Source organism: Triticum dicoccoides, chromosome 6A (assembly GCF_002162155.2).
Source record: "Triticum dicoccoides isolate Atlit2015 ecotype Zavitan chromosome 6A, WEW_v2.0, whole genome shotgun sequence".
Taxonomy (NCBI): Eukaryota; Viridiplantae; Streptophyta; class Magnoliopsida; order Poales; family Poaceae; genus Triticum; species Triticum dicoccoides.
The window spans coordinates 586,268,179-586,280,454 of NC_041390.1; positions in this window are offsets into that span (position 1 = coordinate 586,268,179).

Here is a 12,276-nt window from a genome sequence, read left to right on the forward strand (position 1 = left end):
AACTTCCCAACTAAGTTTTCTTTCCATTCTTTGAAGCTCAATGGTTGGTCATGTTCCCTTTTTGGTATCTTCTAGAAATTGCAAACATCAACTTTAAGAAATTCTAGCTCCTAACTCTCAGGTATTAAACACTTTTAAGGATTTTGAAATTCGCAAATGTTCAAAAAAAATCGACAACCTTCAAAAAGTTAGAACTTTAGAAACTTAAAACTTCCAGTAATTTCGAAACCTGCAAATATTTGAATTTTTTTAACATTGAATTTTCAAAAAAATATAAATTTCAACTTTGAAAGTTTCACAAAATTTTATTAACTTAAAAATAATATAGAGAGAGAGAGAGAGAGAGAGAGAGAGAGGACTAGGATAGTTGCCGTATGGTGGGCTGCATGGGCTTCTGTGCTTTCTGCATGTGCCCTAGGGCAAACAGATGAATGTTTCAACTTTTGAACTAATGGTCAAAGCGCGCATGAGCAAAACCATTGAACTAAAAGCTGGCAAATTAGATGGAGAAGTTTACCGATAAAAATTAGAACTATGACTGGCATGAATTGTAGTTTCATACATGCTTAGAGCATGTCTAGTAGTATCCCTAAACCCTCAAACCCTCAGAAACAACCGCTTTTTTCCGGGTTGGAACAAAAAAAAACGCAAAGACTAGAACCCCTAAACCCTAAAAAAAAGTAAGGGTTCAACCCTCAAACCCAGTTCCAACCTGTAGAAGTGAGGGTTGGAGAGGGGCACTCGACCCCAACTCGCACTCCTCTTCCCACGTCGCGCGGGAGGGAAAAATCCCGTCCCCAACCTCCCGCCTCCTCCCTTCCAAGCCGCCGCCCGCCGCCCGCCGCCAATCCGGCCGGCCCCCGCCTCCCCTCGACGCACGCCGCCCGTCGCCGGCTGTACCACACTCCCCACCGCCGGATCCGCCGTTCCCCGCCGCCTCCCGCCCCGCGTGGCACCCACCCGTGCCGCGCGACCGCCGTCGTCGCCCCGAGCTTTCTCCTCGCCGTCCGGCCGCCACCCGGCCTCCTCAACCTCTCCTCCACCTCCTCGACCTCCCCCAGCCGCCGCGCCCCGCCCCCGGCTCCCGCACCAGGCCGCCTGCCGCGCCCCGCCCACCATCGACAGCAGCCTCCAGCCCCCCAGCCGCCTCTCGCAGCCAGAGGCAGGCCGACCCCAGGCTTCCTCGAGCTCTCCTCGCAGCCGCGCCAGAGGCCAGGCGGGCCAGAGGCAGCCGCGCCGCCCCGATCTCCCCGTAGGTATGCCTCCTTTTCTTTCTTTTTGTTTCATTTTTTCCTTTTTGATTCATCATTGGCACTCACAATTTATTGTTTGTTGTATTGTGTAGATGGAGGTGAACACCGACGACATGGAGTCATTGTCCGATGATTCCGGTTGGTCGTCATCGGACGATTCGGACATTGAGGAGTTGCTTCAAGACGATGACGTAGAGATGATGGGCCTCCTCCTCGACGTGCAAGAGTTTGAAGACCGCGCCAAGCTGATGGATCTGAGGAGAGGGTAGAAGATGGGGCGAGTCACCATCTATCGGAACCGCGGTCTCGGACACGAGCAATTGATGCAAGACTACTTCGCGGAGGTACCAACATACCCACCTCGCCTCTTCCGGAGAAGGTACCGAATGCGCCGTAGTTTGTTTGTGAAGATTGTCACCGATTGTGAGGCCGCCTCAGATTACTTCAAACGTTTTAGATCCGCCGCCGGTATCATGGGGTTTAGTGGGTACCAAAATATATCGGCTGCAATGCGGGTGATCGCCTATGGCATACCCGCGGACTATACCGACGAGTATCTCCGCATTGGACAAGATACAACCATGGCGTCCGTTCGTAGGTTTGCAAAATTGGTCATCCAGTTGTATGGTGATGAGTATCTTCGGGCACCCAACGAGGAAGATACAAAGAGATTGATGGAGATGAATGAAAAAAGGGGATGGCCGGGGATGCTTGGTAGTCTTCATTGCATGCATTGGACATGGAAAAATTGCCCAAAAGCATGGCAAGGAATGTATCGCGGTAAAAGCCGTGATGCTACTATTGTGCTTGAGGCCGTGGCATCGGAGGACACATGGATCTGGCATGCATTTTTTGGTTTGCCGGGAACACTCAATGATATCAATGTGCTCAATAGATCTCCTTTGTCTGCAAGATTAGTTTCTGGGGATGCTCCAACTTGCAACTACAAAATCATGGACAATTACTACTCAATGGGATACTATCTCACCGATGGAATTTATCCCGAGTGGGCAACTCCTTGTGAAGTCCATCAAGGAGAAAATGGGGTGCCCTTAACTAAAAAACATGCTCATTTCACCAAGGCACAAGAGGCAGCCCGCAAGGATATTGAGAGAGCTTTCGGTGTTTTGCAAGTAAGGTTTGCCATAGTTCGTGGTCCAGCTCGTTTTTTGGACAAAAAAACCTTGGAGAACATCATGAAATATTGTGTGATTCTACACAACATGATCCTCGAGGATGAGAGAGGGTTAAACCTGCCTTGTTTCTATGACAATGTTGGTAACCGTGTGCAACCAGAAAGAAACTGTTGTCACGTACAAGCTTTTCTTGAAGCACATCGTGAGATTGAGGATGCAAACACTCATGGTCAGCTCCGGGATGATCTAGTAGAGCACCTGTGGCAGTTGGATGGGCGGCGCCAAGGCCCATGATCTACCTTTGTTTTACTTTTCCATGTCCTATTTGATTCGAATAACTTGAATGATTATCATGTGCTTGAAGGCACTATTCGGTGTTGTAATAATAACTAGAATGATTATTGTTTTCTTCAAACCGTTATTGAGATGATGAAAATTGTGATATGTCAAATGACTGTTTTAAGGGTTGGGGTTGCGACAAAGACTAGAATCCTCAAACTCAACCCTTATAACGGTTCTAGTCTTTGCTCCTGTTTTCAACCCTTAAAAGTGCCAAAAAAATGCCAATTCTCAACCCTTAAACTGGTTTGAGGGTTTGAGGGTTTCAGGGTACTACTAGTGATGCTCTTAGGACAAGCTCTTGAAGCAAATCCAGGATTTCCACTCACAATCCTCAATAGTTCCACGAATAAGTCTATGACATGCTTGTAATCTAGATATATATATACCAGCATATGCACTACTTGATGAAGATTCAAAAAATCCGAGAACATACGTATGCTTCAAAAGTCACCAATTATTGTAATTTGTGACCTTGTTTTTCATCCACTTTGTTTGTCTGCTATACAAGTAAAACAATTAAGGTCTGCTCGGTATAAGCCAATGTTTACCCTGCGAATTAAGTGTGGCTTATATGGTTAGTTTCGTTATGGTGGAACCATCTCACCTGGGACCAATTCCTAAACTTGGCACCGGTGCTCGTATTCTTCTGAAATTTTTCAGGCTTTCCAGCGATGTTTGTTCAGTGGCTACGAGGCATCTATTGTAAATTCGTCAATATCAAGATGTCGTGCCGGCTCAGTATCTCGAAGGTGCTCACAGGGATAGCGTGTGCATGCATGCACTACAAATGATGTGTTATGCAATGTTGAATAAGCCATAATCCTATGAAATACATGTCCTCCACCAGGTCCCTAATGCCACAGGGCGTGCAAAATGTTCCATAAATGATTAATCATTTTTTATAGAATGTTAATTCAAAAAATATGAACCTCGAAGAGCTATCTAACAGCAGATAGAACGGTTTTAGAACCCACAGGGGCAAGGATGTACACTCATACCATACTAACATTATTCAATGCCTACAATTTCCAAAGAGTAGATCACCTTGAACCAATTAAACAGAAAAGGAGAAATTTTTAGATGCTCCCAACTATTGTGGCCATTCATTATTTTTGATCCGAGGGTCTAGACTGAATGTGGTGACCTATTACCTCGTAGAAGATAATAGATCACCCATGAGAGGTAAGCCCTCCTTAATAGGTGTTATCTGTTTTATATTTGGTAAGTGTTTGATAAAAAGAGAAAATAATTTCTAAATGATGAATTGGTAGTATAAAGTATAATATTGTATATTTCTGGCATATTGAGAATGTTCTAGTAAAATGAAACTACGTAGTCCTAATTGACGTTATTGAACCATCGAATGTCACTATGTATAAGAAAACTATTGTGACACCACAAAATAACATGACATGAGAAATAATAATAATTACTTTACTCTTTCCATGAGATATTATGGTGGTAAAACCACACACATATGGTTAAGTACATTGGGGAACTTCTGGCAAAAGGCATAATCACGAACTTCAAGAAACAAAGTACATGTGTTGTCATAGTAGTTATCATACTTCGTCTGATTTGTTGCAACGCAAAAAGAAAATCTCGGACGGGATTAAGATGTTGTCTATCCATCTCCTTTATTTGACTAGTATAATGCCTGTGCGTTGCAACGGTATATAAATATTCTAGTACGTTAGCCTGTGATTTACCTTCCCATATTAATGTGATTGTGAAAATAAATGTTTACCAAGTACTGCCATGATTTACCTTATATTTTGATGAGAAGTTTGGTAAGTAAATTAAAGTGGAATTAGTTTTGAAGGTAAGTAAATTCAGGTTATTTATTATTACGGGGAAGGTTGGACAAATGGGTGGCGGAAAGAAAAGTGAAACATGAAATCATATGTTTTTGAAGTAGTAGAGAATTTCTCATTGCTTACAAAAGCCAAAAAGAACAGGTTTGAGGCCAGAGCCATAGGAAAGCGATCTAGAGAGAGATATTACAATGCACTGGTGATTTATGATAGTATTTTTCTAGAGGAAGAGCATGATTCACAAGATTATATTTTTTGGTTTCTTTCCTTGTTTGGGTATTGAACAATTGGGGGAGGCGATCAGCCGAGGTTTGATTAATTTAAACATGCTGTCTTGGACCCACTAATCTATCTATATATCTATATCTATCTATCTATCTATCTATCTATATCTATATCTATATATATATATATATATATATATATATATATATATATATATATATATAATATTATATACCTATACTAATTAGGCACTTCCTAAAAATTTCCACGTTAATCAGTAATTAGGAACCGTTAATCTGGTGGGGCCGAATTATGACGGTCTTGATTAATCCATGTAATCTGCTAAAAGGAGGATGCTAAAAAGTTAAAATAATTGTCCGTCTGATCTATGAATTAGGTATCCGCAGCCGTCGGATGAAATATCTCATAAGAGTCCTTGCCATTTTCTATACTAATTAGGCACTTCCTAAAAATTCCCACGTTAATCAGTAATTAGGAACCGTTAATCTGGTGGGGCCGAATTATGACGGTCTTGATTAATCCATGTAATCTGCTAAAAGGAGGATGCTAAAAAGTTAAAATAATTGTCCGTCTGATCTGTGAATTAGGTATCCGCAGCCGTCGGATGAAATATCTCATAAGAGTCCTTGCCATCTATCCCATGCACATGATTTTTCCACCATTGGCTGCTTAAAAAACTGTTTTGCAGCCTCTAGAATCCCCAACTCATCTGCCGCATCATGTGAGAAGAAGAGGAACGCATCTGATGCATCTAGCGTTCCATCTGCTGGCTGCAATCCATGTAAGGCTCACCTAAATCTCAATTCAATCCTTCTATGGTCAATCTCTTTCCAATCCCTAATGTCTATTCTAGCCACGTTCTTCTATGAATCCCAATCCAATCTCTCCCCAAACCCTACTGTCCATGCTCGCCACGTTCTTCACATAGATTTGCCGCTTTCAGGGAGGAAAGCAACCAATCCTGCTGCAAGTCAGCAATGACGTATGGCTGTGCCACATCTCCTCGAGTTAATGCGTCCACGAAGAGAAGCACAGATCCTACAGCAAAGACCTAATTAGTACTTCAGTATGTGAGTTGAGGAATCACAATGGGCAGGCAAGGCGGCTACACGGCGGATCACACCCCAAACCCTATATGAGTTCATCCGTCAATTTTCATGTGATGAAGGCAAGTAACCATGCATCATTAATTCTGTCCTTCGTTCTCCACCCTGACGTATTTATACAAGCGCCCGCAGTAAATTTGCTTGGTCCATGACGTCTCAGCAACAATTTCTTTTTGGTTTTGTACATATAGTGCATAGGTCGTGACCAGATTGTGCGTACTAGATAGTGAAAGAGAAGGAGAATCAGCCAGCTAAGGGGATCTGCATCACGTTTGGAGCCAACCTGCTGTAAGCTAGGTAATTAGCGTTCTCTACATCTAAAAATTGACCATCGTCGGCCAGTTAATTTTCATGTTTATAGATGCTTTATTTTCATAAGGAAATGATTTATATGTTGTATATTTTTATTCTAATATGATAAATATCAGATTATCGGCATGCTAAGCAGATTATTTGTATGTCCTTTTCTAAAAAAGATTATTTGTATGTCCATGATTAAGAAAAATGTGTGATGCCTTGACATCAAATATTTTCCTGTACTTTTGACCTTCTGAACATTTTGGATTTCTCAAAATCATGTCAAATAATGTATATTGTATTTTCTTCGTGGATTTGTGAGACTTTAGTACTGTTGCATCTGCAAAAGTTTAGATAGATATAAGGCGTGTCGAGTTATACATGTTACTGTTTACATGGTTCATTTGTTGTATTTGGCAACAGATCTAGATATATGATGAGGAATTTTCATATATTCAGATGGAATTTCAGCCCAGTTAGATTTGAGGCAAAGGATGACGTAGCATGTCGGGACAAGAGAACTTATCCACGCGCAGTTGTGTAAAGGGAGGCACAATGAAGTCTCCGTATATTTCTAACGGAACATGCTCTAAGCTGCACCCTATTTTTGGACAAGCTGCGGCCCATCCTATGGGACGTCTTCAGTTAGTTGCTGAGCACGCCTGATCAAAACAGGGTTGATTAGCTCTCTACATTCCGATCAATATGCATCATGTGTTATTGGCGATGCTGACAATTAGCTCGATGATCTCGGCTCATGTAGTGGTGTCCCTGATGGTGGTTATATGTTGACATGGCAGCTGCCGGATCTAACCATCAGGCTTGCTTGCCGAAGATATGCCCATGTACAGTGACAGGCCAATTGACCGTTTTAGTCAATGTGTACCGGCAGTTATGATGCTCCATATAGCTGCAGCTCGCAGGGTTTGATGGTTTGTCCACCTCGCCAAAGATGCAGCCTTTGCTGTATGTTGAGTTTCAATGTATGTCTGTTCTTTCTTCATATGGCAAATCGCCGTCATTGAGTTGATTTTCTTGACAGCAAGAAATTGCAGTTTATCCCGAAATTACTCATCTGCCCTCATGCAAAAAACATCATTTCCTTTTTAAGATAACAGGAAATACCTTTACAGATTATTATGGCCATAATAAACATGCGGCTATTTGGTGAGCTGATGTATTAGTGTGGCTACTCAAAATTAGTGTGGTGCGTGCACAAAATCTTGAATGTCATGCTACATCTACATCACACACTATATGCTATTACTTAATTAGTACAGGTGATGCAATCTCAAACATTGTATTAATTATGAGGCGAAGCACTGAAGGAGGCAACAATTAAAAAAGTGTGGTTTGAAGCAAATAGAAAATCCAGCTGCCCACGATTGATGTCATTTATATGTGTAGAATACAGTCTTAGACAAATATATAATCCATCAAGATCAGTGAAAGGTTAGCTTAAGGACAATGGATTTTTTTCACCACGCAGACAATCGCCCACTCAAAGTCATCCTCTATCTATTAGGCCGCTGAACTCTTGATGATCTACAATCTACGTTTTGTTAGTTTGGTAATTCTTTTCCAGCATAAGAGTCAACTGTTCGCAGGAAAAACACTGTATTTCTTATCGTCGTGCAAAAAGAATTGTTATCTTGTCAAAATAATGAATTATGATTATTACTTTCATGCAAAAAGAATTGTTAACAAGAAGTCTTAAATTTTTTTTAAAGAAGTCTTCAATATTGCAGGCCAGCCTTTTGTTTCACTAGGCCTAACTGTATTCCTCTAGCAAACACGTGATGTTTTTCTTCTATGCTTATCAAGTTTTACAGGTCATTCCATTGTCATCATAATTTGTACTAAGAATCAGCTTCGTGCTCTATATATATCTGCAATCCACACATGACTGAATCTCTACAGTAGAGTTGTGTCAGCTACATGGACAATGAAACATAGGTCAGCTACTTTGATGGGTACTTGAGGCTCAAGCTATATATCCTTTTCCATGTCCCACCATGTTAGTTAACAGGATTAATCATGTTTTCGACGTAAAGTATTTTGATGATGCCTTCTATTTCCTCTACATATGTGCTAAATCTTGGATTATCTAGATTGAATATCTTATCATTATCTCATAATTAAATGAACATATGATGCCTAGACTCTGAATATAATCATATGCTTATGTCACTTAACGTAGAAAGACTTCCCATATTTTTCAGAACAATATGAAATAGAGTGTATAATTCGTTCTTGATCTTTCTGGCCAAACCTGAAATGTTGAGGGAAGATCCAGAGTACATGGGGATCAGTAGTTGTTGCCTACAATCCTATCTCTTATCTGTACAAATTCCGAAAGCTTTTGTTAATTTTGTGTTGAGTGTATTCCTTGCAGATAGGCTGTCAATGATCATGCATGCTAATAACTTTGGAATGCTGAGATTTGTTTAGATGTTTCCTTTGGATTGCTCAAATAGAATAGTGCTCATCTTACTTACTGTTGTTGGTAAATAAACCCAGAAGTTTGTTGTCCTGGCTCAATTTATAGGATGTCTATGGAAAGGGAGATGAAGTCGTCATGATAATTACTATTCAGTTCAGGTATATAGATTGACTCTTCATGTAATTCTGTCTACTGTTTTCATAGTAACGACATAATGATGCACATGAATTTCACGATTTAGCTTAATATAAAAGAGGACATCTCAGTTTTTTTGCTACTCAACTATGATATTAGTATGCTCATAACAGAGAATATGTCACAACCATTCATTTCCTTTTTCTGTTTCATATATTTTTTCTATGGGAAAGATTTTATTCAGCTCTAAACCTTATGTATTTACTTACAGGAGGCTCCTTCTTAGCATCCACGACCTTACAAGATTTTGGTACGAATTCTTTGGGCACCCAATTACAATTTATAGTTTCCAACACATTTTTGGTCACACCGTCAGTTCACCTATCCCCACCCTACTCTGCCTAGATATCTCTGAACCCTCTTGCTCTCCCACGTTGTGTCCAGCTGCACCTTATCTGCCACTAGCACCCATGATGCACCAGTCCTCCTCAATTGCACAACTTCATCGTTAAGGTGTCCTCCACTTAGCTAAGGTTCTCTACTTTCATAGCAGCCATGCCTGGGTGACAGATTACTATGAACACTGTTCTACTCTCAGGCTGATGATCTCCCCTCGGACTGATGATCCAGACTAGGCGTCATATCAACATCCTCAATCGTGGAATTCAGCTCAGCCAAGTTCTGTTTGTAATTAATATAATTCCCTCTTTGGATGAAGATGTCCTATTTTGTGTAGTTTAGTGACGTGCCATTCATACATGCTGCTCTTGACCTTTGAGTAATCCACTTCTTCTTATAATTTTCTGCACCTTTTTTTAGTTGTGTTCTTAAACGAATGGGGTGGTCAGCTTTGAGGTGGAGCACTTCATGTTTTCTGGCAATAGGAGCGCCCATGGATTATAAGCTAATATACAATTGGTACATTTTGTTTCAGGTACGTGATCATTGATTCGTATTTAATTGACACCTAAATCACGCTTTCCAGAACGGTCAAGGAAGTTTGAGATACTCAGTAGGATATTAAACCATAAGGACAACCTTTGGGTTGTTCCAATGCCATCATCTTTTGTTTCAGGTATGTGATCATTAATTCATTATGGTAAGTTCACATTTGTGAGTAGGGATATCAATGGTTCCCACAAGACTCAGCAATTGGCATATTTCATATGGATTCTAAATGGTCACGAGACCCTAATAGGTGAATCTCTCTGTAAAAGTTTTGCCTTATCATTGAGAAGTTCATTTCACTAAGAACAACCTCTTAGGTTATACCTAGCAATTTTTGTAAATGGTTTTTAAACTGTAATGTCTTACTACCTACACTTTAAATTTCTAAATGCTTTTGCATACTAGCCCGTGCAAACGCACGGGCCAACGACTAGTAACTATAACCAATGGTTGAGATTAAGTATGTACTTTATGAGGTGAGAGGAGCCATGTTAAAAGAGCTCGAAAATAACATGTGTCATTCAAAGTGGAATGTGTTAACTAGCTAAGAACATGTAACATTGTCCTTTAATTATGTCATCAACAACGTTCTTTCATTTGACTACATATTAACAAACTTAGGTCAACATCGAAGCAAGAGGACAAACACCTGGTCACCGCCATTGTCGCATGTTGTGACGGAACTCATTGTCATGTTCCATTGTCCAGCTTAGGATGGAATGAACCAACTCCTCAAAAGCATATTCCTATGTGCAACCTACTGAACATGTCAGCTCATGTTTTAGAGAGATGAATCTCCATAGATATAATCATCGTGTCCAACGTATTCTGAAGGCTTCCAAATCCTACAATGTGTGTGCTCTACCTCCACAACAAGGTACCCGAGGCATTCCTTGGATTTGGATACCTCTACCCTTTTAAAATATGCTATGCTACTTTTTCAAGGTAAATAGTTGTCTCAGTTTGGTTGCAAATTCCCTGGCATATTTATAGCATTACAACACTCTAGCAGCACAATGTGGTACTAAATGTGTGAAAAAGAAGTTATTTCATGGAGTTATTTCACACAAAAAAGGAACTTATGTTCCTTTGTCTTAAGAGGGCATTCATGGAGTTGATACTTGAAGATACATACACTCCTGCACATTTTCATGCAATTGTATGAGTGCTCGGGGACCTGCTGGGCATGCCTATTTTATTTTCAGAACCGTCTTTGCCGAGTTAACTTCTCAAGCCAATAATCTCTTGAACAACCCCGGGTGTAAGAATAAGATGTATGTTCACTCCTCAACCAGTCGACATCTCTCACCTTCAGAATTTTTTGTTCATAGTTGTTCCTACATATATTTTCGAGAATTATTTTTGTTCCAATACTCCTATTTTTTTAGAGAGTACGCAAATTGTATACCTTTTATTTATAGAAGAAACCAAGGATGATTTACAAGATAGCTGTCAATTACAAAACAACCATAGGAAACACAACTCCTCCTCTCTACAAACTACTACTCACATAATGTAGCTACTCCAGAGTTTCCTGCTAACTTCAAAAGTTTGAGATCGTCAATGATCATTTTGGTAAGTTGGTCACATTCCTTTGAAGGTTAGTATTTTAAAACACTCTAGCATTCCTTTGCTTCCACAAGCCCTAACGGGTAAACATAACTAGAGAATCAAACCCCTTCCTTTTGAACTGCCTTTTGCCAGTCAATATTAAACAACCTTTTGTGTTGTGTCTCACTTGAACATGTCGATGTTATTATAGCTTCACGAGTTTATGTTAGGTCTTTGATTCGCTCATTTGTACGCTTAGCCAATTGAATTGGCATCACAGAATGTTTGATGTAGAAGAGGGAGGAATGATCCTGCAGCATAATTGTTTTAGTAAATGTTGCACCAGTGTTGAGCATGAAAACTCCCGTTGCACCAAGAGTAGAACATAGCAAGAATGATTGACTGAAAAGCGTAAATACCGTGTGCATCGTTGTACTCTTAGACTGCTGATGGAAAGAACATGGCAAGAAGCTATGTCAATTCTCCCAACTGTCATGGCATAGAATCCTAGCTACGGTGTTTATAGGGGATGCAAATAGGCATGCTAGTATATCTTAGGGCAGCAAGAGCAAAAGCAAAATTATTGTACAACCATGCTCACCTCAAATCAACGGTACTTTCAAGCAAGGTCGGTGAGATCTTTAGTCTTGCAAAATGATGATGTTCGAAAAAGAAAACGTTTTTAGTCATAGCAAAAATTGGTAGCTTATATTTCCCCCACAACCTAGACATGCCCATAATGAAGTTGACATAGAAAAAATCGATCAAAAGAATAGAATACCAATTAGATCCGACCTCTACAACATGATATCAAGAGTTATGTAACCCTTCTAGGATGCACATTTGTAAATTATCAAAAAAGGGCGCAATGATGATTCACACCAAGCAGTCATGAGAACCACTCTCGGCAACACCAGGACCATGAGAATGCACTAGTGCAAAATCGGCCTTTGGTCCCGGTTCGTAAGGACCTTTAGTGCCAGTTCTGCAACCGGCACTAGAGGG